The sequence below is a fragment of the Pogona vitticeps genome, chromosome 13 (assembly GCF_051106095.1).
Source record: "Pogona vitticeps strain Pit_001003342236 chromosome 13, PviZW2.1, whole genome shotgun sequence".
Taxonomy (NCBI): domain Eukaryota; kingdom Metazoa; phylum Chordata; class Lepidosauria; order Squamata; family Agamidae; genus Pogona; species Pogona vitticeps.
The window spans coordinates 4,851,866-4,877,486 of NC_135795.1; the positions used below are offsets into that span (position 1 = coordinate 4,851,866).

At 43.1% G+C, this 25,621-nt stretch overlaps 1 protein-coding gene and 1 long non-coding RNA gene across 3 annotated transcripts in view; one reads left to right on the forward strand and one right to left on the reverse strand.

The window, feature by feature from the left end:
- Positions 1-531, reverse strand: part of FBXL16 (F-box and leucine rich repeat protein 16) — a 47,620-nt gene extending 47,089 nt beyond the window's left edge. For both annotated transcript variants that reach the window (XM_020812509.3, XM_078381491.1), the window contains exon 1: positions 158-531. The gene's annotated coding sequence lies outside the window, so the exon portion shown is untranslated. The remainder of the gene's footprint in view (positions 1-157) is intronic.
- On the forward strand, positions 221-23,979 carry LOC110089433 (uncharacterized). The gene is made up of 2 exons (XR_012081703.2): positions 221-347; positions 23,544-23,979. It is a non-coding gene; the product is annotated as an uncharacterized LOC110089433 (long non-coding RNA).
- The last annotated feature ends 1,642 nt before the right edge of the window (positions 23,980-25,621 follow it).

The window sequence follows — 25,621 nt, forward strand, 5'->3', positions numbered from 1 at the left end:
TTGAAAGGCGTCAACCCTTTCAAATCTCAGCCGGACAATAATTCTTCTCTGTTTCCAGCCCCCCCACCCCATACCCCGCACCTTTTACCCCAGGCACGCGCGCGCGCACACACACACACACACACACACACACACACACATATACATATACACAAACCTTTGATGCCCCGGTAGCCTCCAGATTGCCTGGCTCATCAGAGAATCCGCGCCTCTGTTGTTGGCAAAGGCGATGAAGAAGAAGAAGAAGAAGAGGAAAAAGGAGGAGAAGGTTCCGGAGGAGGAGGAGGAGGAAAGATGGCACGCGAAATGGATCCCATCCGAGCGGAATGAATGGACTTGCGGAAGAGGTGAGGAAAACACCCTCCTCCCTCCCCACGCGAGCCAAAATTAAAAAAAAATTTAAAAAAAAAAGAAGGTTAGAAATGATCCTCTAGTAGAGCGCAAAGGAGAGAAGATGCTGGCTCTGGTTTCCTCTCGCTGGCTACCTCTCTCTCTCTCGGTGCCTCCCTCCCTTCCTTCACACACACACACATACACACACACAGTGAGACATGCACATACATACGCTTGCTGGCATGTACACGCACACAGCCTCCAGTGTCGTAGAGCAAAGCCTGTTAAAGACACACAGCCATTATTATCAATAATGCATGACTGCAGGCCGGTGAGTCTCTCTCTCTCTCTTTCTCTCTCTCCCCCCCCCCACATCCACCCCCAACTGCCTTCTTCTGGCTAGGATCCTACAAGCGATTGCAACCATTCATTGTGGGTAAACACAAGGGCTGGCCAAGCTCTTTCTCCATCTCTCCCCCCCCCCCCAATCTCTTTCTCCCTCTGTTGCCTGGCTGGATTCTGCTCTTAGAATTGAGGAGGATCCAGTGAGTAGCTGGGTTGGCTACCTACCTGTTAAAAATCATCTCCAGCTAAATAAGGCCCAGGCTGTGTATAGGTTTGTGTGCCCTGTGTTTATTATACATCTTTCTGAAAGATTCAGCTTGCCCAAGCAAGCAACAGAAGGGAAGTCCATTAAGGCAGTAGGCGACCTGGAGTGGGAGAGTGGGAGGGAGGGAGAGAAAAACAGAAAGAATGATGGATCGAGGATTAGCGTGCATGGTTTGTAATAGGGCTGTCAAGAGGCTTTTTATAGCCCAGTCGACAAAAGGGTTGAGCCTGGACTCAAACCAGTTTACATTCCGATCCTAACCAAGACTTGCAAGCCGCTTCTAGGATAGGTTCCAACTTCGAAGGCCCATAATCCAGTTTCTCTCTGCAAACTCATCACCCACTTGCTCCTTGGGAGGGAAAATTAGGGAAGAAATGGGAATATTCTTGATCTTTTCTTATTTCCTGAGCATCATGTGTTGGGGGGGGAAGCAAACAAATACCTGAAGGAATCATTACGTTTTTAATGTTGTTTAGCAACTGACCATATACAAACATGTATTGATTGTATTGCACATAACAGGGCATTTTGCAGTTCTGATTATTTTTTTAAAAATGCTGTTTCACCATTTGTAGGGGTGAAAGGCAGTTTTTAATAAATACATTGAATACATATTTTCCAGAATGGAGAAAAGTGGATTAATGCTGCACTTTACAAAACAGTAAGATTTTTAGGTGGTGTTTTGCACAGAAAATGCTAAAGAGGTGGCTGGTTTTTAAAATTTAAGAGGATCCAATGGAGCTGCATCCTAATTTAGAGGCATGCAGCAGGAAGGCTGAGAAATGTCGCTTATTTGGACTACAACTCCCAGAATCCCTCAACCAGTCAAAAAAAAAGTCTAGTGTTCCCAAGACTCTGGAGGAGAATCTGGAAAGGTGGAAAGAGAAATGTATATTCCTAGATTGCAGTATCAAGATTAGCAGAAGAGGTAAGAAGAACAGGTTCTCTCCTACTCTGCCTCTTCATACCTCTTGCTTTGGCAATAATAGCACGGAAGGTAGAATGTTAATTGGAAAAGAGAAGAAAAAAGTTAAATGGCTTGGTATTTATCCAAAGGATGTCCAGCTGTGAATGTATGCATTTCTGAGAAAAAGAGAGAGATTGAGAAACACACAGAGAACTGTAAGTACAGTATAAGAAATAATATATGTTGACATGGCAGCAGCAGCAACAACAATAATAATAGGATTTAAAATAACATGGTAAGTAGCATAGAAACAGCAATCTGGAAAATCCCACCATCTCAAAAAATGCAGACCAGTTTTTTGGTTTTCCTGTGTGAACAAGATGGTGTATGGTAGAAAAAACCCAGAAATGGGGAAAACTGCTATGAGAATTTTTTTAAAATTCCTTTTATTGAATCTGCAGAGAGAACAGGACCTCGTCTACAAGTAAAATTCTTCCTATCGATCTTCGAGTAATTGCACAGAATACTGCCTTCTTCAGCTTGCTCCCTGAAACAAAGGAATCGTGACAGGCCCTACACCTAGGAAGAATGAGGCAACTGTTCAAGCTTCAGGTGTTGAGGGTAGGCAAGAACTTGATGAGATGTTGGAGGACAGAGTCTTACCCGTGACACATGGCTAGACTTTGGTCCTCAGGTGCCATGGAAGATGCTGGCCTAATATTCTGTTGGCCTGTTTTGTTGCCTTTTACCGCAGAGAATAACAAGTCTTAAATTGGCCATGACTGTCTACAAGTGAGTAAATGTACTTGACTGGGTGTTTTGATCAGAACTTTACAAGCTGCAAATGGCCTCTTTGTCTGTTTCCAGTGCTGACTGTAATTTATGAGGCCCTAAATGGCTCAAGATCAAATTACACAGTGACCAAAATCCTGTTGGGCAGATTCCACCTGCACAACATTAGAAACATCAGCAGCAGCTTTCCACGGATTAAAGACTTCCTTTTTTTAATGTTGGTGTGCACACAACTTCATCTCATTGCATGCAAGCCATGCACACCCTGATACCAAGAAAAATTAATTTAAAAAAATCAATGGCAATCAAAGCTAAGCCACAAGATTTTGGCCAATAATGGGAATACTCCTCCTTACTATTGCATTGTGTTCCCTCCAGGTACACAACATTCTGTGCCTGAGGAAACACACTTGCAAATGAAGTCGGCCAACAGATCACAAACAAAGAAAAGCAAGCTAATTGGCAGCACTCCAAGTAAAGCAACATTGTGGTAGGATAACAAGATGTCTTTTAGCTCTGCAGAGGGACATTTGCTTTTAAGGGTCTGCTAACTGTACCATCCAGTTTGTCTGTAGGAAAGTTTAGCTTGGTAGAATCGGGCTCACCACCTGGAGTGTATTTAGGTGTCATTGATATAAAAATCCCACAGGGCTGGGAAACACACACACACACACACACACACACTTGTAGAAGAAATGCCAATTCAGTCTGCAAGTTTAAGAACTTATCTGTTTCAGAAAAAAAAAGAAAGGATGCAAGGAATGGGAACACTTTGGCTTATGGCAAGTGGATAGCATGCCAGCCATTACTTAAGAATGTTAATTGCTTCCCAAACCCATCCAAACTTCCCATAAAAAGTAACCATGTGCCAGATAAATAATGGATGCAAACATTCACCTGCATATCTATCAGTGTCTCATCAAGCCTGCACTTTCTCTCTTGGGAGATGAACTGCAGGTCTCATGGCTTAAAACATGTAATTATATTTGGAGACTTTAGTGTTTCTCCCAACCCAAGGAGCCTCATGAAGAATTTGGGAGAAAGCCTGCGCAGTATTGTGGAATTGTTGCTGGTCTCAAAAAAGATAGAACTGGGAATTTGATTTGCTCTTTACCGATCAACTTGTAAATGAAAATATGCAGTTCTGTTATCTGTGATCCAACAGTAGCTAATCTAGGTTTCCCTTTGATTTCTGAGATTTTATGAGCTTGTTTTGCTTTTTCTGCTGTTCTGATCCATCTCTTTGCACAGATTACTGTAATACTAAACTTAGTCTCTGCATGATAGTTGTTGAAAAGTTGCATTCAGAATTCTGATCTTACTTCTGTAACCATTTATTTTCACTTCTCATCTATACTTAACATTTTAAGTGTTTCTTCCACCATCTATACAGGTTTTTCTTTTCTTCTTACTACAGGGTTAGTGTTCTTTGCATTCCTTTCTAATAATAATACTGGTTTCAATCCACACCTGTCTGTAGATCCACTAATGGGGTAGTCAATCAATCAATCAATCAATCAATCAATCAATCAATCAATCAATCAATCTGGTGTGATAGAAGAAGGCTGCCCACAGATCCAAAGTGCTTCGCTGTAGTAATCAAAAGGGTAGTGGGAATAAGAGTGCAAAGTTTACAAAAACAGAATGCTGTCAGGACAGCTGTCATAATAATACAGCAGTTTTGTAATAATACAGACGAACTTGTTTGGATGAGATGACTGATATGTAAAGAGATAAAAAGCCCCTGTTCCTGTTCAAGCTAAGAGGTGTAGTGTTGAATCCTTTGATGAATTCTTGTCCAGCTATTTCCCTTTGGAATGTCTGTCTGAAGTTCTTTTGTTGAAGGTTGACCAATTTGAGATGAGACACAAGAATGACAGGGACATCGAAATGTTGCATACTAATTTTGGGGATTACTGCTTCTAATGTCAGATCTGTATCCATTTATTCTTTGTGTAAGACTGGTCTGCTGGTCCTTGTTGTGGGACATTGTTTCAAAAAAAAGGACAGGCGTACATCACATTGGGTTATAAGCAGTTATACAAATTCTTAATGTAGTGGACTACATTATTAGGTTGTTTAATGCTGCCTCCACTGTAGACATGCAGGTAGAGCTGACATCTAGGTCTGCCAGAGGATTTGGTTCCTACAACAGTATCTCTGTCACAAAGTATGTTGTTGCTGGTAGGTAATCTTTTCAGGCTAGTGTCTGTCTGTATGCAAACATAGAAATCCTATTGAGAATCTGGTTAAATATCTGGCTGAAATCAAGATACACAACATCCACCACATTCCCCTGGTCTACTAAGATTGTAATTCTTGTTTTTGAGAAAGCTGTGCTGGCTTTTAGTAATGTACTGTATTCTTCTTTAAATACGCACAGAGCAACTGTTTAAGGATCTGTTCAAGGGCCTTTCCTAGTACAGCTGACTGGTCAGTACTTGTACAGGTCTTCTTTCCCACTCTTTCTGAATATAGGGAAATGTTTGCCCACCTCCAGAGGTTGGCAGCCGTTCCTACGTCTTGTGTTGCCAAATTCCACAGCTGAAAGATGCACTGTGTTGAAGAGAAGGACTTACTTTCATCGGCCCAGGATCTCCTGTGGTCCCCCAGGAAGCGAAGGGGGTGTTAGTCTGTATGGAAGTCACCATTTTCTTCACGCCTCGCATCATTTCATGCATCTCAAGCAGGCCTCCCCTTACTTACCTTAATTTTTTTTTCCTAAGCTGAAAAGCCTCAAACATTGTAACTTTTCCTTAGAGGAAAGTACCAGCAAAACTGTTCACTCACTAATCGCTAATGATTTTATTTTTTGATATATTCCATCTCTCTCCTTGTCACCCCACATATATATCATTTTTCAAAGATCAGGTATGACTGGAACTTATATCAAGGGACTAATGATGTAAAAAGATACTGAGAAAGAAAAGACGACAGGGGGATGGAGGCCTGAGTGTGCAGAAGGAAATACGTGTTATTATTTCCAATGCACATGGTGGGCTGTTCCAGAAAGAGAAGAAATCCACTCCCCCATCTATCTCTCAAGTGGTAATTCTTGCTAACAAATGATTGGGGGCCTTATTAGGATTTTCATCTAAGCCTGATTTAAATAGCCTCTTAAAATAGCTTCTCCTCATAAACTTTGAAATTCTTCTACTTCTTCATTTTTAAATAAGATATCCATTTTTTCCTGCTGGATTTTTTCTTCTTGAGGTTTTGTGGGGGGGTTTTCCCCAATTAACTGACAGCTTAATAAAAAGCTTCTGACTAGGAGGTTGTGAAGATGGAAACGAGCTTGCATAGTGCTAAACGCTGTTCCTGCTTCCCAGAACAAACCAAGATTAAAAAAAAATAACCATGCTTTAGAAGAGAAGAAAGAATGGGAAGTCAGTTTTTCTTGCTGGAACCAAGATGAGCCATGCGTCATTTGGATGGTGAGTAAAATACCAAGAAGTTCAGCATAGAATCAGGTACATCTGGAAGACCCCTTTGTTAAAATAAGAGATAGAGACTGCGGTAGCCTCCAACTCCATTCAAATCCCGCCATATGTAGGGACTGTAATACCCATCACTCACTGATTATGATTTCTGGGAGAGGAGTGCTGTAGTCTAACCCAACGAGAAGAATCATGATTAAGTGACACTGAACTAAAGAAATGATTCAAAAGATTGCTGATTCTTTCGACTCAGGAGAGAAAACTCTGCTGCCAAAAGACACCATGTTTTTCTCCCACACTTTAAAGTTAAAATTGACCACCAAAGATGGTGATAAAGGCAAGAATATAATTCCTTCATTTTCTAATTGTAGGGCTGTATAAACGCTACTATTTATGAAATAGAAAGGACACCACCAAGGACTAAGACAGGAGCATATTTCCATGTCTCATGTACCCAGTCTTGTCTGATTCCAGAAGCTAAGCAGGCTTCAGGCTGGTTTATTATTGGATAGCAGGCCACAATTAGGGAAGGCTAGGGCTCTCTGGGTAGGGCTAGGGGAGGATCCACTTTTAGAGATTTGCTGTTAATCAGAAATGACAAGATGGACCTAAGGTCTTACACAGTACAGGGCAGCTTTCTCTGTCCCTGTGGTCCTCCAAGAGGGAACGGAGGTGTTCACCTGTATGGAAGTCACAGTTTGGAATCACGAACAAAAGACCATTTTCAGTGAAGACAAAGATATGTACTGCAGAACTAGATATATGGCTGTAGATGATTATGCTACTCATCTCATAATCTTAGAAGTGCAGAGCTGGAAGGGACCCTATGGATCATCCATTCCAGCCCCATGTCAAGGAGTCACAGAGGGGAATCAAACTCCCAACCTCTGGCTCTGCAGCCAGAGAACCAAACCACGGAGCTCTACATGTGTGGTCACTTAGTGACACACAGGTCCTCATGCAAGTATGGTTGCACTTTTCTCAGCTTGCAAGCAAGAGAAGCTCATGTTGTCCCAGAGTACAACTGAGGGGGGGGGGAGAGAAAACACAGAGCAGAACAGTCCAATGACAATTTGTGGGATGTAGTGGTGACAGTATTGGATTAGGACTCAGTAGACGTGGGTTCAAATTTCAATTCTGCAACGAAACTCCATGAATGGGTCACACCCTTTCAGGCTAACCGATACCCCTAACAAGTTTGTTGTGAGGATAAAGGAACCCTGTTATGCCCCCTTGATCTCAAGGGAGGTTAAGGATGGATAGAAAGCTTAGAAAGGTCATGAGGACATGCTCACTGGAGGCCCAATGTGAGCTTGCAGTTAGGGAGGCTGGGAGGAGGGAGAAGGGGAGCAGAATGGACAGGATAGAATGCTACGCAGATAGCACGTCACATATTTAGGGTCCGTTTACGCTACATACAATGGACGTTGGTGAATGTGATGTTGCGGAGGCTGTGAATCAGCTCTGGGTTTTTTTGTTTTTTGAACTGGAGTTGCTCTCCAAGATGTCAAACCTGTTTTGTGGGAGGGTGGGTGGAGGTTGGAGGATTAAGTTTCAGGACCTTGGACAGCTCCCATAAAGCTCAAGAGGAAATCCTGGCACAGATTCAGCATTCCAGTGATACAGGAGTCACCTACCTCCATTACTATAAAGTTGCAGAGGTTTGAGGCCCCTTGAATTGTCATTACTCCCTCTTATAAAATCCTAGGATCTTTAGTTTGGCAAGGGAGTTTTTAAATACCTCTCCAAACCAGAAGTCCCCGGAAGAAGCCATTGTCATTGAAGCAGTATCAAATCACTAGTATGGCCATAGTTTCACTTGCAGGTCTCTCTTGTTCCAGGAAATGCTTAATCTTGGAGTGAACCAGGATGAGATTGCATTTATAGAACAGATGTAACTTGGATGCACTGAACCAGCAGCATTTAGAAGAACAGGGTAGTTGCGTTGCTGTTGGCAAAGTGTAACAGCAAGGAAATGTTGTGTTCCCTTTCGTGTGACACTCAATACTTTAGGCATGCAGACCAAGAATCAACCACCACCCCCAGCAGAGAGGCAACCTAAGAAAGATCCAGGAGGAAAAGGAGATGATCTCTCAAGACTTCCGGTGTCAGTATGCTAACATTTTTGTTTTAAAAAGTACCCCAACTTTGCCTTTTGAAATGAAGACAGTAAGAGACCAGAAAATGGGTCTGTCCTTAGCAAAAAGGAATAAAAGATAGAGTGTGTGCAATCAGTTTGTGATTGTGGGGCTGAACTGAGTGGGAGCCAACTCTGCCCTGTAGATTATTGGGCGTAAGGATTAATCCAGGTTGGCTACTGAGCGATTCAAGGGCAATCAATCAGAACCATCCTGAACATGGGCAGGGAGGGGATGAACACATGGAAGCCCAAAGGGCGATGAGAGAAACAACGGGACAATATGCAGGAGAATGAGAGAATCTGTCTTGCCAGTGGGAGGGAGGGAAAGAGGGAGGGAGAGAAAAGCAAAGAGGGAAAGAGGGTTGTTTCTATTTTAAGAGCTGCAGTCTTTTTCTTCCTCTCCTCCTCCTCCACCACCACCACCACCAACCCCCCCCCAGCATTTTGCATGCCTGCCAGATTCAGAAACCTGACCTGCCTTTTAAATAATCAAGGAGGAGGAGGAGGAGGAGGAAGAAACAAAGCAGGCAGCCATCTCTCCAGGCCTTCCTCCTGGGTTTCATCAGCCAGTCACATTCCAAGCCCCAAAGGGACAGCCAGGCCCCAACGGCAGCTGGAGAGAACCTTTTTACTCAGTCTCCGGTTGCGTTTGGTGGCAAGGTGGATCCTGCCTTCCTGAGCAGATGAGCTGGCTTCTTCCTGCCCACCCGCTGGGTCCTTCATTCATGAGCTGGAGGCCCTCCCAGCAGGGCACGGAGGGTGAAAGAAGCAAGCACTGTGGCCACAGCGGGCAAAAGGGGCAGACAATGACAAACGCCAAACCGCCAAAGGTCTCCCGTGAGGATTCCTTTCTGCCACTCGAGGAGTGGTTTTGTTTTATTTCGGGGAAGGGGGAAAACAGGCTAGGCTCCCTTGTTGGGGACATGAGAAATGGGTAAAGAACAGAGAGCAGGCCTGTAACTCCCAGACTACTTCATCATTGTCTGCACTGACTAGGGCTTATGGGATTTGTAGTTTAGCCATATAAGGGAGGATGCACTTTGTCCAATTTTGGTTCTGGATCAGCCCATAAGCTTTCTGCTTCAAGAAACAGAAAATCCTAGGTCGACAGAATACACATGTTTTTAAACTATTGTATGTCCCGGTTGCCAGGATGCATATTTCAACGTATTTTATCGCCCTGGCAACCAGATGAGTAAATTAGGTCCATATTGCAATGACCCCTTGCAATGACCCCTCAGAAAACAAATCTTGCTGATACAGAGATGCAGAAAAGCTCATGCAATGCCAAACAGATATCTGTGAATAATCCGACGGAGCACTACAGTAGATCTAAATACCTACCAAGCACATGGTCTGGTTTGGACCTAAGACTGTAATTGCAGTGGAAAAGCCAGGAAGCTATCCGCTAGATCCAGGATCAAGGTTTGCACAACAGTAGGGGTGCCGCCCAGCTAAGAAGTCAGTGAGAGCGGATCAAGAGGAACAGTGACATCAGCCACCACTGGGTACCAACAAAGATGCCTTATATCACCTCCTGCTGCATCCATTGCTTCCTCAAGTGTCAGAAAATTCCTTTTCAGGTGTATCTGTTGAGGCCATTTCACTTCTCCTATGCATAGGCATGGAGACTGTGTGGCTGGAAAGTCTTTGCCCCTTTGGAGTTTGGGGGTGGGGGTATATCTACTTTTTGTCACCCCTTTTTCTACCCTCAAAGGGACCTCCAAGGAGCACAGATCCATAAAAATCTTTTAAAAGTCCCCAAAAGAATAAAAGAGGGCATGGCAATAGAGCAAAACACATTCAAAAAGTGCACCCTCAACACGTTTCAACTGCCAAGGGAAGGATACAAATGGATATAACACTGGGAGAAATAAGAATACCTTCACCATTTAGCTAAAGCCCTTAATAAAATGGTGGCAGTGGTGGTAGTGGGTGAAGCAGGCCTGTCTAAGGAGACGTCCACCACCTGGGTGCCACAAACATTACACCCCCCCACCTCATGCTCCACAGAGGGACCTATAGAGGCAATGGGATGTGTCAGTCAAACGCACATGCAGGAACATACTAGCAGACACATGTTTAGAGGAACACACCCGCAGTTTCAGTGTGCATTGGGAGGGAAAATGCGCTGCATAAGACACATTTATACATTTATGAACCACGAGCATAAAAATAAACTACACGTAGGATAGTGAACTTTTCAACCTGCTGTTCTAAGAGAAGCTTTTCTTATCTAAGTGATAACGTGCTGACCTGGTTAAAGAAGGAGCTTGTTCCTTTTCAGCGGGATAATATCCACTCACCCACCCAGTGAGGTAAGTGGTGATACAGCCTTCCATCCGTCCCACCTTGTTTCAGTGTAGGGAGGGTAGATGATGAATGTGTACCAGACCCAAAACACCTCCGAGCTTTCTGAATTTCATACAACAGGGCTCAGAGTCTACTTATGCCCTGGTGGTCCTGCTCAGAGTTGTAGGAAAGGGAAAGACATGGGAAGCCATGGAAGGTCTGGGAAGGATTGCAGATAAAGAGATGGAAAACATTCTCTCTTTTTTTATTATTATTATACATCCCAAAATCCCCGGGCAGCATGGTCTCTATGTTTCTCTGGGCAAGCAACTCACAAGTCTCAAGATTCTCTGCTGATGACACTGGACTCATCCGAAGGTGTGCAGATTGCGCTGCTTGTAATACCAGGGCGATTCTGGAGGCTCTTGTCCAAAACCACAAATCTGCACACTTTTAGTATAAACTATAGTGGATCCACCGAAATAAAGGGGCCTTTTTAATCGCTCCTTACATAAGTCCAACTGATTTCATCTGCCTATTTTGAGCCAGAATGAAGACTCTCGGCAGAATGACATCTCACGACATGAGAATGCCTACGTTTTAGGATCTTCAGAACCCACTTGCCTCACAGGCATATGTGGTGAGGATGTGAGAAGGGCCTTTGCAGTGCCCGCTCCCAAAGACTGTGGAACTCCCCACCACAGGAGGCTAAGTTAGCCCCATCCCCTGTTTACTGTTTCCCAGCAAAGACCCTGATCACCAGGCAGCTTTTGAAAACTGGGCTGAACAAGAAGATTTGAAAGAGGGCTGCTGCCCTTATTATTTTTATGTGCTTTTACAATGTGGTTTAAGTTATTTGTATTTTTATCTTATAATGGCCATGTTATGTGAACCATGTTATGTGAACCATCTTGAGCTTCTTGTTGCTGTTATTTGCTGTCAAGCCACAACTGAGTTATAGCTACCCTAATAGGGCTTTCAAGGTAAGTGAGATATTTAAGGAGTGGTTTTATCAGTTCCAGAGTCCCACTGAGTTTCCACGGCTGGGCAGAGATTTGAATCCAGGACTCCCTGGGTCCAAGATAACCAATCTATCCACTACACTACACTGAGTTCCTTACAAATAGAGTAAATAAGTATGTAAACAAATATATGAACAAACATGATTGTGTAAGAGACACCATGCAACTGCTGGGAAGCATTGTGTTGTTTATCTGTTGCACCCCGGGAATGCAAAAACTGCTTGCACAACTGCTGTTACATCCATGGAATTTTACAATAGGATTTTGATTTACGTCTTTAATTTCATTTGAGTATTGTAATTGCATTTAAGGCCTATAATCCACGAACCTTTCTTTAAAATCATTTTACAAGCTCTGCTTCCTTGCAAAGGTAGGATTGACATAAAACAAAGAAGCAAGCAAGCAAACATTGCATTAACCCATGAACTGTGCTACACGTGATTAATACATAGGATTCTTTGGCACGGGCTCTAATAGGCTGATGCAGTTAACCTCTACAGATGTTTTCAGAATCAGGCAGCAGAAACCACCCAAAAGCTTCCTCACTAGCTTTGGATAAATCCTAAGAGAGATTGCTGTGAATGCACAATTATTTCCCATTTCAAATAGTACTGGCAACAATGTTAACAAAAACACCAATTAGCAACAGCTATGCAAATGTAATAGAGTTGTGAAGAGCATAACTGCAAAGAAGTGGGAGAGACCTATTTCTTTCTCTCTCTCCCTCCCTCCCTTGATTCCTAATAAGGACACCTCAAAGCCTGTATAGCTTAGTGGGATGGAGCACCTGGTTGCAGATCCAGGGGCTGGAAGTTTGAACCCCACTGTGCCTTCCGGGAGAAGGGCTCACCCAGAGCATGCGTGACTGGTCAGTTTGTGCATCCTGGCAGCAGGGCATCATCAAGCAAGTGTCATGGTGGGCCCAGAGCACCATAGAAGGAGGGGCTGGGAATGCATTCCTGAATACTTTATACATTGAAGACCCAGGAAGGTCCAACATAACTGTCAATCCACTTGACAGCATGCTATTATTAGCAGTATGACAAAGGCTTCCTCTAGCAAGTTCTACTCAAATCAGTGTGGTCATGAAATTGACCAGCATTCCTTCTAGTCCAATCAAATTCACTTAATACCTGATGGAGACTATCCAGAAAACAGAGAGGAAGAAGCCAATTCAGGCTGGCAAGGAGGACGTGTCCATTTCTGCCTCATCATATGTCCCTTAAGGCTACTTGCCTGCTAGTCATCTGCATGAGGTCAGGATGAAGTCACCCAAGGCAAGGGAGTAAAACCCTCTTGTCATCGGAGGCTGAGCCCAGAAACCCGGAAACCTGATCTTACAGTTCATCCTGAATTCAGGAATCAAGCAAGGCTTCTGGGGCAAACCTTGCCCTGTGGTCTTTTTCTTACTGAGGTGACAGGTGTGTGCCAAAAATCATCACATGACAAACTGTTATGACACCCCAAATCTGCAATGGCCTTATTCTCTCTGTTTGCTTGCAGGAATGGCCCTAGATGCTTTGTATAGAGACAATTCCATATCTGATCTCCAGATTCCCATACAGGGCTGAGAAAGACACTTGAAGCCCATTGTTGTCCATCAGCGAGTACCAGCATTTGAAAAGGTGAACTTGTTTGTCTATTTCTAAAATCCTTCAATGGGCATGTCTGGTGGTCTTGCTGGTTAAGGAATGCTGGGCAATATAGTCAAAAAAAGAGTCAATTTCTCCAAGAGTTTATGTAAACAATATCTAAATGGATCAAATGTAGACATATATAGGACTGAGTGTAAACCCCTTGATAGATCCTCCCATGAAGTGGAAAAGTTGGGGGCAGGGTGTTAGACCTCAGTTTTCAGAATCCTCCCAGCCATGCAGACTGGGGGATTCTGGGAGTTGTAGTCCAAAAAGGAAAGTGAGCAACCTCTGGATTCTCTGTGTAGAATTCTAGCACATCAGGCTGCAAGATTCTTGATTCAGTTTATGCCTGAAATGCTAGTTCTCTCTCCCTCCCCATCCCTCTCTTTTATGTGATGTCAAGCCTATTCCAACTTACAGTGACCCTACCAAGGTCTCTGAAGTTTGTTAGCTATTTAAGTACTGATTTTACCAATGAGACACACAAACGCCATGAATCTCCATGACTGAGCAGGGATTCAAACCCAGGTCTTCCGACAACAATGCTAGGAAAAGCTGAAGACAGCAGAAAAAGAGGAAGGCCAAATATGAGGCGGTTTGGCTCAATCAAGGAAGCTGTGGCCTTGAATTTGCAAGAGCTGAGCAGGTATGTTAATGAGAGGACACTGTGGAAGTCACTCATTCAACGATTCACCACAAATCAGAGGCAACTTGACAGTACATGAAGTAACAACAGCGCTTGAGTCCTGATATGACACTCCGTCTACTCTATTACAGTGGAAACGGGTTTCCCAAAACCAGTGCGGAAGTCGTACAAATTGCTATGCACAAGGCTAAAGAGTTAATAATATTTGTGTTTTGCATTTGTAAGCGGCCTTATGTCATTTCTTGTTATGCGCACCAGCCCACTGGGGGTAAAAAGGAAGTCATTTTCATAGGTGTGCTCCACGGTGTGAATTTCCACCTGCAGCCGGAACTGGTCCTGTCTGGAGTTTCAGCTAGACTGGGACTAAAGGCCAGGCAAGATCAGAAGGATTGAGTTTAAAGCTCTGACACTTTATCTTGTTTGGCCTCTGTCTCCATCATCACCTTGCAGTAAAAATCCATTTTCAGGATGCTCAGAAAAGAGAACCAGGTTATTCTTGGTTGCTCTCTGCAGCGATTTAAAATGACAAGAATGGCCTCCTCTATATTGAATTAAAAGGTGCGAGCCCTCTGGAGCCCAAACCTCCAACGCTACCCACTCCCATTCCACCGGAAACAAAACAAAAACAGCGCCAGGGTGCGAAACCTCTCCACATGACTCCAAACCCATTTGGGCAGCTCCTACCCAAGATAGACCGCACTGCTGATGACTCAGGCGCCCAGCTGTCACCACGGCAACGAGTGTTGCCTAGCAATGCCTGCCTCCCAGTAATCATGGTCTCCTAGCAATAGGATATATGTATTTTTTTAAACCTCCCCCTACAGCTCTGGATGTGGAGTTTATTTTTAGCATTGCTGCAAATCAATAGACAGCTCCTTTTGCTGTTGGGGTGGGGTGGGGGGGGAGGTTGTCAGGTGAACCGTTTGGTTCTTTTGAGTTTTCTTTTCTTTGCAAAACTGTTTGAGGTTTACCGTTCTCCGGCTCTTGCACGCCTTGATCGTGAGCTGTGCAATCTTCATCCTCGGAGATTTTTAAGGTGAAGGCCTTTCTCTCTTATAGCTACACATCCTGTCGGGCAGAGTGTAGCTTCACAGGCTCACCCAAACTGACAACACATGGCGTTTGAGGGCAAACGCACATCAGAAGCACATTAGTGTTGGAAAGAGGTGATTCCAGCAGACTTTCATGTGTGAGAAAGCAGACTCCAAAGGAAAACCAAGTGGGCATCCTGAAGAGCAATCGCACAACAAAGCAAATTCATCTGCAAACCCTGGGAGGAGCACCTACTGTGATAGTTACATGCTTTCAATACTTCGGGAAACCCTCTCCTAACGAAGGGCTATCTATAATGTCTGTTTCGGTCCTCAGTGACTTGTGCTTGCTGTGGTTCCAGAACTTATGCACAAGGATGAAAATAGACATTCTTTGTGTGTGAGGATGGGTATTCTCTTGGGAGAGAAGTTCAAAAAGTGTGCTCCTTTTCAGGAGATGGGTGATTACTGTGTCTTTTTGTGGTTGTATTGTTGTGATAATGAGCAGAGATTATCTGTCACTGTGACTGATGGGTGTCGTTAGCTGGTCTTTTGTGTGCAGTGATCTCCGGTCCTTGTGGCTGGGTAGAGTTCGTTGACCTTTTGCATGCTGTATTTTTGAGAGCTGGAAGCCAAGTTTTGTTCAGTTTCAAACTTTCCTCTTTTTTGTTGAAGTTCTGCTGGTGCTTGTGGATTTCAACGGCTTCCCTGTGCAGTCTGACGTAGTGATTGCTGGTGTTGTCCAGAAAAGGACAAAAGCTGATCTCACAGCCATAAATACTCCACTCCCAAGCAAACTACACCAGAGCACAGGTTGCTGTCCTCTGAAGATGCCGGCCACAGAGACTGGCGAAACGTTAGGAAGAACAACCTTCAGAACGGCCAAAGAGCCCGAAAAACCCACAACAACCATTAAGGATAGATGTTTGTAGATTTATTTTACCAAGCTGTACCTTGCTAAGGAATAAATGAAACAAAATGTATCATTCTTACTGCTTTGTTTCTTAGACAATGCTTTTTCTGTTTGGACAATATCTTTGGCTTTATTTCTAATAAAAACTGAATTCCCTTTTTGAACTGGCCACTGTGGTGTGGGAGGCAGAGTGCTCTTGGTTCAAATCTAAATCCAAAGTGTATCACTGCTTTCGGCCCACTCTACCATAGCATTTTGTCTCCCTAGAGTGTCTACAGAATGCCTGTAGTACCTAAAGAAGGCATGGGCAACAAACTATTCAGTTTCTACTGAATAGTTAAAAAAGAAAAGAGATCTCTGGGGTGGACGTTTAAAAGGGGGTGCTGAGTTCTCTCTGTCCTTAGCTTTAGCTTCAGACCCAGAATCTTGACAACCTCCTATAAACGTGTGCAGCTTTATCTCATTCCCAATGCGACCTCTCCCAGGCACGTAGCTGGTCGTTCCATCACAAGGTTATCTCTCTATCTCTAGATGGAAAGAGATGGAAAGAGCAGGATACAACCTCCTCTGTGACCTTCATTCCCCCCACCTTCACTTTCCTCTGCTTTCCAAAGGTCTTTATTTATTCAAACAGGACCACATTGGGACATGCTTGTTGTAGGTGGACAGAGGCAACGCAACTTAGGCTGTAGCACTGAAAGGGACAACAGAGAATCCCCTTCCTCTACACCCCCCATTTAAATTTATTCTACGCTTTCCATTTACCATTTTAAATGCCTCATGCATAGTGGTTAACTGTGAAGGCTCTGCTCATGACCTGAGTTTCATCCTGGGCTCGAGTAGCTGGCTCAAGGTTGACTCAACCTACCATCCTTCTAAAGTCAATAAATTGAGTACCCAGCGTGAGAACTAGACCATAAAGAAGGCTGACCGCCAAAGAATTGATGCTTTTGAATTGTGCTGCTGGAGCAGACTCTTCAGAGTCCCCTGGACTGCAAGGAGAAGAAACCTATCCATTTTGAAGGAAATCAACCCTGAGTGCTCACTGGAAGGACAGATCCTGAAGCTGAAGCTCCAATGCTTTGGCCATCTCATGAGAAGAGAAGACTCCCTGGAAAAGACCTTGATGTTGAGAAAGAGTGAAGGCAAGAGAAGGGGATGACAGAGGATGAGATGGTTGGACAGGGTCATTGAAGCGACCAACATGGATTTGACCCAATTCTGGGGGGCAGTGGAAGGCAGGAGGGCCTGGCATGCTCTGGTCCATGGGGTCACGAAGAGTCGGACACAACTTAACAACTCAACAACAACAATCCAGCTTGCTGGTGAGGAGCAATGTGTAGCCTTCATAATTAAATTGCATATTGCCCAGAGAGAACTGGGGTGGTATATAAGCAGCACACTTCATATTTTCCTATTGATGCAGCAGTATTCTAGATAAATGATATGCATCCGCAGTATTACAGTAGTTTCTATGTACGGAAAAGAGCAGATATGGATTAAATGGTTTTCAATGCATTCCTATGGGAAATGCAGATTCAACATAAGAACTTTTCAACTTGAGAACCACCTTCCAATACGGATTAAGTTCTTAAGTAGAGACCCCACTGTATGTGTATCGTGCTAAAGAGATGCATCGCTCTTTCACTATGTCACTTACTTTATTTAACGGGGTTGGGGGAAGTCACCCTGGCCTGCTGAATGATAGCTGTAGGAAAAGGTGGGGAAGAGAGAGGAAAATGGGGTGTCGGTAATCAAAATGGGGACAAATTGGGGTGATCCAAAGATCTGTCTGGACACTTCTCACAGGAGAAAAAAAAGTCAGTCAGTGTGAACAGAAGGATCTCTCAAGTAAGAGATAAAATAGATGGTGCTAAAGGTAAGAACCTTTTAAGTGTGAACCAGACTGCTCCAACTTCCCCCATCTGGACATGCTCAATCTGGCACTCCTTCTTTTCTGTTTCCCCTTACATATATAAATGGAGCAAGAAAGGCAAGGGTGTTCTCTTGACCCATCTGTCAGCCAAAGTAGCAAGAACTACCAAGAGCTATTTAAGTAAGAACACCAGAATAGAAAACACACACACACATACACACACACAAAACGCTGCATGTAAGCATCTGCTTATCATGCACCGCTGTGATCTAGCCTTCAAAAACCAATTTTCTCCTTCTTTCTTTCCCCTCTGCTTGCTTGCTCATGTGTATCACATCTTTCTAGTCTGTAAGCCTGGCAGAAGAGCCCGATTCTCTTTTTAGTTTTTTTTTTTTTTTGTGAGCCACACAGGGAGGCAAAAACTGCCCGAGAAGTGGAATCAAAGAGAGTAAATTAATTCATTATTTATGAGCTTGGGAGGGATTTTCTAAAATGTTTGGAGGGCACCAATGAGAAAGGAGCTGATTTTGCAAGTGTCCTTGCATTTCGTGTTTAAATCATAATATTGTTGTTGGGTTTTGATATATGATTTTTCAAGCATATCCAAAAGAATCCCCCCCACCAAACACAGGATGATAGGAAAGTGCAACCAAGGAAAAACAAGGAAAGCATGCATATGGCATGTCCCATAAAAGAGAAGAATGTGCTGTGTGCCAGATAAGTACCTAAAGACATAAAGTGAAGAGAAGGCTGACAATGTGAGACAAGTGGGAGTTAGAAACCCTGGCTGATCTACTTTAAATCAGCCAAAGATTTACTTGTGAATCCCAACCTGCATCCTGCCCTTCCCTGATGTATATGCTTGCAGTCAACCACAATAAAAAAAAGGCTGGCATTTTCTTCTTTCTCCCCAGTCTTGCGGCAAATAAAGTTTCTGCCTGCATCAACCAGTGGTACATTTCTGTCTCATGTCAGTCCTAACATGTCCGAAGTCTATTTAGGAATGGATTCTTTCCTATCTCATCTCCTAAAATTGCTTTTAGGTGCTCTAATACAGTGTGCCAATATTTTATAGACAATTTGCAGTTCCACCAAATATGTTTAAAGTCTGCATTAGCTTGGGCAGGCTGCCAGCATCCTCCAGAACTTCTTGAGTACTCTTCTGCTTATCTCTGAAGGCAATGTACACACACACACAGAGAGAGAGAGAGAGAGAGAGAGAGAGAGAGAGAGAGTTTTATTTAAGGAGACTGTTGGGCATCACTTAGAAGGATATTTCCTGTACTTAGAAGGATATTTCCTGTTCTGAAGGTTGTTCTTCCTAACATTTCATCAGTCTCTGTGGCCGGCATCTTCAGAGAACAGCACTCTGTGCTCTGAAGCACTCCCAAGCCAACTACACCAGAGCACAGAGTGCTGTCTTCTGAAGGTGCCGGCCACAGAGACTGATGAAACGTTAGGAAGAACAACCTTCAGAATACGGCCAAAGAGCCCGAAAAACCCACAACAACCATTAGATCCCGGCAGTGAAAGCCTTCGCGAATACGGTTTACCTACTGTTAGTCTTGACCAATGCTTGGAAAAGTTAGTGCTTTGAACTGTACCTCCCAGAATTAACCCAGACAACCAGAACATATGGAGGGCAAATGGCTGGGGCACCGGAGAGGAGCGTCTTACTCACGCAGGCCTTTCTGTGTCAGGGAACTGACCAATTCAATACTCCCTAAGAACAGATGGCTACTCAGGGCCCCTCCATCTGATTTCACAAGAGAACTAACCACAGCTGGAGGGAAGGTTCAGCTGCCATCTCCAGGATGGGTGGGTGGTGTCCCTGGATTTCCCTGCAGTGCCTCCGTGAACCGTGACACAAGCTTCTTCTCCACGAAGTGTGTCTCAGAGAACTCCTGGTCAGCCTCCCGCAGCAGTGACATGATGCCAGGTAACCAAGAGCACCCTGTTTGTCACCTGACCTCCAACTCACCTTTCCCAGGGAAAACAATGTGCGAGATCAAATAATAGCCCTAAGAAAAACAGACCTTTTGAAACAAATGAAACTTACTGTGGTTAACAGGTCCCATTCATTTCAATGGGTCAGGGGGCTGGAGGCTACAATTTTGTGGGAGCACTGAGTTCATTCTGTGTTTCAGACCAAACTTTATCAGGAGCTTTCCAAGGTATTCTATTAAGTTCCCCAACAAATAGCTTCAGCACATTGGATAGCGCCTTTAAAATTTAGGCCAAAAGCAGTGTAGAGTCTCACCTTTTTTTAAAATGTAAAAATGTTTTCTTTTACTCCAAAAAGTCCCTTTTTGCTCCCTATGAAAGGTGGGAAGCAATTTTGCCATGTTTGGAGCCCTCCAGCACTCCTGCCCCACTAGATTTTGTAAGCAGAAAATGTTTTTTTAGCCGCTGAGCGTGCAAGAGAAATATTTCACTTTAGAAAAGCTTTAGAGAAAAAAAGGGGGGAGAGATATGGGTGTAGCCTTGGAGCAAATGCAATCCTTCAAGGGTCTGAGTGTGCAAATCTTGGAGCTCTGTTTTTAAAGAAGTTTTTCTGTTTTGCTCTGTCAAGTTCGTAGTTAACGTAGTGGCTTGATATTTTAATATATCTATCAAAAGATCCTTATCCCACCAATCTCTTTTGTATATGAATGTAGCTTTCAAATTCCTATTCTAGAAGACCAGAAGAAGACCAATCTAAAAGTCTTTCTTTCTTGTGGTAGTAGTTTGCGTTTGATGAACAATGTTTAGTTTCCCCTGGCATTTTAATCCCTTTAAATGCAAGCTCTTCCCATCAAATTCTCAAATTTTTGAAAGTTTTTATCATAATGAAGCAGATTAAATTCTGAAACAGCTGCACTGGCCAGACTCAATAGACAGAGCTATTACCAGTTCCAAGACGGGGGGAAAATTGTGTTGTTGTGTGCTGCCTGCATGAAAAGGTGAGTCAAGAGAAAAAAAGGTGGTGTAATTTTTCATTAGTAGGAATTCACAGTTAAGATTTTGAAGAATTAAACATGCAAAGATGTCTGCCTGAATCAATGAACATTTTTGCTTCATATTCTCACCCATTCAATTTGTTTTCTCATTTTTTCCCCTCTCCCATTTATGAAGAAATCTTCAAATATTGCTAAGTTAGTATTTTTTTTTAAGGGGAAAAAACCCTCCAATGGTATGAAATTTGCATCCATTCTTAGTGAGGATGGATATTTATTTGCTTGCACAAGCAAGCCGTTAATCTATCAGTTGTCTGAAATGATGCAGCTGAGACACTGCTTAACCATAACCACAATACTGTAACTGGAACAGAGGCTGACAACCAAATTCGCCTCACTGTGGAGGAGAACGTGGGTTTTGTGGTGTTCCAGATGAAACAAAAGTTTTGGCTCCATCAGGATGCTGCACGTGCCACACAAGAGAACAAGGAAGCAATAATAATGTCACATTTTCAAGCTATCACTTGTGCATGACAGACAGAGGTGATTGCTCTCTGCTTCTGGCCATGCTTAATTTAGAGGAAGAATTACAGCAGGAACGCCCAGAACTGGGAAACCTTATATGTGGGGGTGTGAGGGTGGGAGTTTTAACTGCACCTCCCAGAATTATATAGCCAGCATAGCTACTGTTACTTGTATACTCTGGTTTACCAGTTTAATCTGGGAGAGTGGATGGATTTTGACTCTTAAGGCTAGGGTTGGGCAACTTGTAGCTTTCCGTATGTCCTTGGACTACAACTCCCATTAGCCCTTGCCATTGGTTATACCGGCTGGGGATCAAGGCATTTTAGCCCAGCAACACTTGCCAGACCCCAAGCTACCCACCCATGTTCTACATATTATAGATCAGGATGTGTGGAAGAGAGAAAAGGTGCTTTGATATCCAACACTGAGCAAGGCGCCATACAGCCAAGCATAATATGGCAACAGAATCTTATTTGGCAACCTGCCTGCCTGGCTTTGTAATAATCCAGAGCATCAAGGATTCTCAGAGACTTGGAAAGGGCAATGAGAGACAAATTTATGGTGCTGATTGTTGTGTATCTTTTCCTTTCACTGTGATGACACATTGCCTGAAATGCGAACAGGAAGTTTTTAATGTGCCCCTCGTCTGAGGAAGTGGACTTGATTCATATGGCAGTTAGTCTTTCAGATGCCACAACATTCTTGTCTCTTGTTTTCTTTTTTAAAGTTTTTCACTTTGTTTTGTTTCTTATCTGACATACTTGCACAGACTAACACGGATATTGCTTCAAAAACTACTCATGGGTTTCAATGTACCAAAGTGTACGCGCATCTAAGTGTGTGAACAGAGAACTTATGCTAATTGATTTGTTTCTGTTTTATGCTACCAGTGTAGAATGCTAGTAGTATACAGTATAATAAAGAGAAAACATATTGAGTCTGGGAATTCTCCTTGTAACACTCCTTTTGGGTCCATAGTGACTGATCAACCCTATCGAATCCTTGTGGTATGAGAACATTTGGTCACACTACCCACAATGATGGCTGCCAAAGGACAAATGTTACCCATCTTTGAGCACACCAGTATCAGAGGTTCACCAGGCAAGCATGGTGAACAGTGTGTAGCTACCTTCTAGACCAAAAAAATAAAAATTAAAAATAAAACATGCTTAGGATGCATTTAGGACACTAACATCAACTGGTGTTGACCTCTTTATTTGTGTAACAGCTGTGAAATGCTGGCAGTACAAAGTGTGTCAGTGTTTTTTTTTGGGGGGGGGAATGGGGGAAACTAATTAAGGCAAGCTGCAAATAAAGGAAACATCATTTGAGAGACCAGATGCTAATGTGCTAATGGAGAGCTTGGCTGACTCTTGATGTCAACTGGTGCAGAAAGAGTGGGAAAATATTAAGGAAGGCACTTGTGGCTAATAGTTTGCCTCTGGAAATGCCACAGATCCCCGTGGATCAACTCCTAGAATCCAGATCATTTAAGGGGGATATCAAATTGTTTTTATGACACTCCCTAGCAGCATATAGAGATAGGACATCACACAAGCTGTGTATTTTATCATCAAATGATGCACACCTTATACCAGGGCAACATATGCTAAATTCTGGATGAATGAGGGATTTTACTAACATTCCTATATTATTTACTATAACTGTGTGCCGTTATATCAATTCTGACTTACGGCAACCCTTTCCAGAATTTTCCCGGTAGAGAATACACAAAATTGGTTGATGATTCCCTTTTTCTGGGGTCACCCAGGGACTGCACAGCTTGTCCAAAACCACACAGGTTGGCTCTACTTGTAGAAGGCACAGTGGGGGAATCAAACTCCCAACCTCTTGTTCCACAGCCAGATATGTAACTCACTGAGCTATCCACAAATAACCAATAATGGTAGCCAGGTGAACCTCTGTATCTTGTCCACTTTGTAATTAACAAGCTATTGATCAATTTATCCTTAGGCTAACTTCCTTCCTTTTCAAAGTTAGTTCTTTGTTCTATTTTTGTCTGTAATGGATGACATTTCATTAGGTTGCTTTCCTAACGTCCATTAGCATACAGATGCATATGGAAGCTAGTTCGAGATTCTGTACTGAATTCTAGATCTGAACTTGTTTTAGATTAAACTTCTCCTTTTGCCGTACTATGAATAAACAGCTACAAATATATAGAGATACGTATGACTGTATATTTTGTGTGTGTATGTCTCTCCTTCTTCCCTCCCCCCATATATAATACAGAGAGATTGAGAGAGAGAGTTTTGTGTTTTGTTTTGTTTTTAAATTAAGACTTCTGGAAAATTGCAAAACGTTGGTAAACCTCAGCCCATAACTTTCTTCCTATCGGTGGGTCATATGGCTAGTTTTTTTTCTTGTTTTCTCAGTTTGCTTTTTAAAGAAAGGTCAAATCTTGGTCTTTTTTTTTTTCTTCCAGCCTCAAAGAAGAAGAAGAAGAAAAACGACCTTGAAAACATTCACAGTGGAGTGGATCAGAGAAACACAGACTCTCTCTCTCTCTCTCCAGGGCTTTGGTGCCAGAGATTTTGGTGCCAGGGTTAATTAACCTGAATCTAAGAGCGTGGACTACGTACACCCGTCAGTTTCCTCTCCAACAGTCCCAGGGGCATCTCCTGCCAAAGGGGCTTTACATTGTGGAAGCTCAGACTTAACTTATTACAGAAGCTGGAACAGCACATGACAGGTCATTGGTGTGATTCTTTCCACTGGGATGTGTTGTGTGTGTTTCAAGCAACCGAAAGCAGGGCATCCAGATCTTTTCCCCTTTAGGGAAACAAACAGATGATGGGACTCGTTGGCTGTGAGAGGGATGTAAGGGATGAATAAAACAGCCCTTCTCTTCTTTTGCAAAAGTGTTAATGAGGTCTTGAGCAATGCCAAAGCAGCTGAACCCAACCTCCTGACTTACTTCAAAGAAGAAATGGGAGGGGGGAAATAACTTTTTTTTGGAGCGCAGCTCCCAGAAGACCACATACATAGGTAAGTTGTCCTTGCCTGTGGATAGCGATCCGGATCTGGATCAATGTGCACTTACTTTGAAGTAAGAAGAACATTAAGAAGCCATCTGCACGTGGGCTATAGTTAATGCGGTACACTTCATTTATCCTTTAACTTGATTAACACAGATACCTGTCAGAAAATCCCTCACACCACTTGTCTTTGAACCAGGGAACCTTTCCTTGTTCACTTTGCAATGAAAATTGGGGTACAATGGTGTTCTGCTTCCAGTCTGTTTCCTTTTAGCCATTTCTCACCTCAACCTCAGCAGTGTTTGACAAGTTGTCCCTTTCATATTTTTGTGGCTGGGCCTTAAGTGGGGAATTCAAAGAGGGTGCAGGGTTAGCCAGGATCCTGTTTCGTGCAATTAAAGCTTAGAAATGTTATTTTAAACTACAGCTAAAACCCTCCTGCCAAAATGGCCACTGGCCATATAGAATTGAGGCTTGTAAAAGATGTAGCAGAAGACAGGAGGGCCTGGCGTGCTCTGGTCCATGGGGTCGCAAATAGTCGGACACGACTTAATGACTAAACAACAACAACAACAAAAGATGTAGTCCTCAAAAATAATGGCCTATCCAGGCATTCTACCCCTGGTCCTTGGTCAGACAAAAATACAATGGAGAAGAGCTCAGATTTTGAAAGTAGCACTTTTCTTCCTGATGTGCCACTATAAGGATTTATCACTGGAAACTAAGGCCAAGATCATCCACACTGTTGTATTCCTGATTACTATGTATGGAGCTGGGCAATGGAGAAAGTCAAAAGGAAGAAGATTAATTTGTTTAAAATGTTGTGCTGGGGAAAATCTTTGCAGACACCATGAACCACCAGAAAACAAGTAGGTCTTAGATCAAATCAAGCTCTAGAAGAAAAAATGATAAAACTGAGGTTGCGATACTTTGGGCTTATTATGAAAAAAACAAGACTTACATGTCTTAACAAGACTGTAATGCTGGGAAAACCTGAAGGCAGCAGGAAAAGAGGAAGACCACATATGAGATAGAAAGGAAGCAATAGCCTTGAATCTACAAGAATTAAGCAGGGCTGTTAGGATATTCTTGAAGCTGCTCAGTCATAAATCAGAGGTGACCTGACAGCACATAACAATAATACCTGTTCCTTCCACATTCATGAGGTGCTATACCCTTGAATTCAGCTTGAGCACAAGAGGTGAGACATCATAAAATGTGATTTGCTGAAAACATGAAAGAAATGACAAGGAGACCCCAAATGGGTTCTGCGCTATTGTTCCAGGTGGCTTACTAGATATGGATGCAACAAGTGGCCTATCTTTATGGCTCAAATATGGATCTGGCTGATCTGAGAAGTATTCCTGTTTTTTTTCCCCTTTAGTCCATGTTATTTTTCAGGCTGCTGGAATGAAAGAGCTATTACATGGCACACATATCTCTGACGGAGATGGTTATTATAAGAACCGCCAACTTAGGCAAGGGAAAAAGAAAAATAACATTATCTTCTCATTGAAAGGGTACA